This window comes from Spea bombifrons, chromosome 5 (genome assembly GCF_027358695.1).
Source record: "Spea bombifrons isolate aSpeBom1 chromosome 5, aSpeBom1.2.pri, whole genome shotgun sequence".
In the NCBI taxonomy this organism is placed as follows: Eukaryota; Metazoa; Chordata; class Amphibia; order Anura; family Pelobatidae; genus Spea; species Spea bombifrons.
In genome coordinates this window covers 103,617,276-103,621,566 of record NC_071091.1, presented here as the reverse complement: position 1 = coordinate 103,621,566, position 4,291 = coordinate 103,617,276, and positions in this window count along the sequence as shown.

The window sequence follows — 4,291 nt, the reverse complement described above, 5'->3', positions numbered from 1 at the left end:
ACTCACTAACACCAAATGCTGAAACCATTTGCTCACACACTAACACCATAATCTCATGTGCCCACACACACCCTAATAACACATGCTTACACCATACACTGACACACACCTACTCTTTAACACCATACACTAAGGACACACACCGTTTTCCTCTAAACGTCTTGCTAACATGGGTGTCCACGGCGGGCAAAAGGGGGCATAAATCTATTTCAAGCTCTCCTGCCTCAAATGTCATTTAAAAACCGAGTCCGCTGTCATATGACCTATTGACCAATCAGGGCCGGCCGAAGACTTAACGCCGCCTGGGGCGAAGTTTAAAATGCCGCCGCTGACGTCGGGGGGGGGGTACTGCGCGGCATTTTAAACTTCGCCGACCCCATTATCTACCCCCTCCCCCCGGGTACTTACCTTTAAACAGTCCTGCGGCGAGTCTCCCTGCTCTGCCACGGTACCGGCTTGTAATGCTGAGCGCCGGAAATTCACGTCACTTCCGGCGCTCTGCATTACAAGCCGGCACCGAGACCGAACAGGGAGACTCGCCGCAGAGGAGAGAGACAGAGGGGCGCCGAGCGGGTAAGCGAAAACCACTCGGTGCCCCTCTCTCTCCTCCGCTTCAAAAAAAAAAAAAACGCTTGGAGCGGCTAAGTGCCGCCCCTTCTAAAGTGCCGCCTGGGGCAATTGCCCCAGTCGGCTCCATTGTAGGGCCGGCCCTGTGACCAATGATACTCAGCCGAGTCCTGCAATTTGGGGCTGCTGCATTCTGTAGTAAGTTGCGGATAACCTCATCCTACTGTACTGCCTATCATCAGGAGACCAATAGATCTGCAGGACATGCTAATCAAAGTCTAGAACAGTATCTGAGGTCTAATATAACTCCGTACAAGCATCTACTAAAACCTTATTCTACTGCGGATATGGTTTTCACCCAATTTCTCTTCCAATACAGATTTCTGACTCCAGGATTCCGGCACTGGGTGATCACATACGCCATCTTCAATCCTTGTGGACTTCGGTGCATACCGCTCTAGAAATGTCTCTGAAATTGTACATGGATGCACCAGGAGACACACGTCACATTCCTCTACCTGTACCGTCCCTGAAGTTGGCACCTCGATATATAGGACCATACCATATTCTAAAATGCATGAATCCAGTTACTTACGTGCTAGATCTACCTCATAAATTCATATTCCTCGTACCTTCAATGTTTCCCTGTTAAACCTTTTAATCTACAATAATTTTACCAAAGCTCCTGTTTATCCTGGACCAGTGAAGGTTAATTCCAAAGAAGAATTTGAGGTACAATCCATTGTAGTTCTAAGTTACGTATAAGGTCCCTCCAATATTTGGTCCACTTGACTTGCGCGACCACGTGACTGCATGTCTGTTGCATGTGCGAAGGGCGCATGTACATGATGTTGTTGACCTCTGGCTGACCTTCTGTAACCTAGGATTACCTTGTTTTTAATCGGGACTCACTATTTAAACACTGGACCTTCAGTGTCCCGCTACCCTTTGTTGGGGTACTATAGCTCCAAGGTAACTGAATGAACTCACACCTCTGGTCCTGAGAGGCAGGGATATAAAGCCTGTTGATTATGTCATGCGTGTTAATAACATAGGCTTCAGATGAGGGAAGCGGAATAAAGCATAACCAACGAAGCTGAACATAAAGAAAACACAGAACACGGATTCTAAACATAACCAGACAAGACATACATGGTGCAGGACGCCACAAAGGACAGGGAACAAGGCAAGGAACACGGGATGGAGTGAGGAGCCGAGATCCTCAGATGCTTCTCCTTTAAGCACAGATAGGATATCCCAACCGGGACATGGGGAGAGGAACCGAGATCCTCAGATGTATAAGGGAAAGAGGGCATGGTCGGTTACAGCACCACATCAGAGGTCTCGGGAACATCTGGATAAACAGCTAACAATAAGTCACAACGTTACATAAAAAGCCTCAGCACAGCCCTGCCCCTGGGCGCATCTCTAATCATACCCCTTAAAACAGAAGTGCCCCTCTGTGGGATCTTTGGCGTCCAAAAATATAAAAAGCCCAAATATTGTCACAAACTAACCACCTAGCATTAACGCCTGTATTCACACTGTATTCAATAAATAAATGATAATAATCGGGGATAATAATCACCTTACATTACAAAAGAAAACAATAGTGAATGTGCAGTTAGACATTTTACCTGTAGGGTGCGCCCACGCTCCACACAAAAGCAAATATCCTACAACAGGACCACTATAATGTGAAATATAAGGTGATTGATTACGGGGAGAATAGGGCAAACTGGGCTACCGCCTAGGGGCTCGAAAGAGGTTGAGGACACTCAATATATATATATGGTTATATATCGTAGGGACAGTTTACTTCCCCCTCAAACAGCTTCACCAAACATGAATGCATTTTAAAGTACTTAGTGGTCCGAAGGGTTTGAAAAGGTTCCATGTACCCTTTCAGAGCCGGGCCATTTATAGCGTAGGAAAACAGGTTCATCTAGTTGTTTTGGAGCAGATGGCGATGGCTTGGTTTCTGTTATATGCATGGGAGAGGTTCTGTACCATGCCAGCATTCACGGGGCTCCCCGTATCCTCCTGGATCACTTGGATCTGTTCCAAGTTATCGTCTTTCGTGCAGGACCCATCTTGGGCCTTGAGCTCAGATGTGTTGCTTCTTCTATTCTGCAGAAGCAGGAGCAGCGTGGCTGAGCCCCTGGCACCCCTACATGCACTGGCACCACCACTCCCATCACTCAAATAATTTTTTAGCTTTGCTTTGCTTCAGGGGCAACTGACAGCATTGGTGTCAACAACAAACCCACAACAGCCGCCCCAGCAGCCAAAGCAAAGGCTTCCTGAGGAGCGTGATTGGTTCCCGGGACAGGTAGGGCACAGACATTCACTGCACCAGCCTACCCTAGATCAGTTTGAGACTTCCCATTCATGGGGCATGCCAAAGCAGCAGGGAAATAAAGTGACACTGTCAGGCCCAGTGCCGTACTTCTACTCCTCTACCTCCTTCCTTACTCTGGGGAGATCACTTCTTGACCTGCTGCTGCTGCTGTAAGTGAAATGTGAGTCCAGAAGGTGGCAGGGACCTCCCTCTTTAAGAATACCCCTCCAAATTGTGTTTCTAAATCAAAAAAGCCCTCAAATGTTGAGGTGGCTTGGGCTGGGAGTGAGCATTGGCTAAACACGGTTCCCCTAGCTCGGAGTATGAGGAGCGTGACCTGGAGACCCAGGTATGATTCTTATCCAATCACCTTATACACCTGATATCAAATTTAGGCCATCTCCTCCAGACAACTGATTAACTAATTGGCCAATCAAATGCATTTACCAATAGCACATTCTTAATTTAACTTGTGTACTCTTAGACAATATAATTACCATACAGTAATTAACTTGAGAGCTTCATGTACGATAAAATACCGTAGTTTCTTGTATTGTAATAAAGAACATGAAGCGAATTTAATAGATTTACATTATTACCATTAATTCCCCCGATGGGAGGGTTCTAAATACTGCAAATAATTAAATAAGAGGCTGGAAAAGGAGAGTTTTGTACCTCTAGAAAAATAAATTAGATTTATTGTCTTCTGTGATACTCGAGAGTGAAATAAAAATGTTGTGAGTTAAACCGCACATGGAAACAAACTGCCGACGCAGCAAAAGAGCTGCCATGGATTTCTTCGCTTAAATGCGTTTTTGTTGCAGACGTAGCTGTATCTATGGTGATTCGATAGATAATGACCTATTCGCCGTACATTCCACTGGGGCATGCCGTATTTAAATGAGAGAATGAGAGAGAGAATGAGAATGAGAGAGAGAGAGAATGAGAGAGAGAGAATGAGAGAGTGAGAATGAGAGAGAGACAGAGAGAGAGCTGCGCATTTTATAGATTATCGTTTTGGAAGAAAAATGTATTTCTTGCAAATAACAATGTCCATTACGGAGCAATGTTCTGAAAACTTGTTGAGTTAGCGCTCCTCTAGAGTTTAGAGACTTTCTATAGGCTTAACTATATAATTACGCCATTATCTAATTGGCCAAATCGGCCCTGGCACTTTAAGGTTTGCAGGTGATAAAATGACGTACATATGGCCGCTCACTGAGTACACATGGCCAAACGCTATGCTCTTAGATTTTTGCTGCTTTTGCTGGTGTTTATCCAACTGGCGTCGCGATCACCTGCCATACTTTGGAGGTACCATCGGGGACTGGCCCACTGGGCATTTGCCTTGTTTGCCCTATGGCCTGTCTGATCTGAATGATT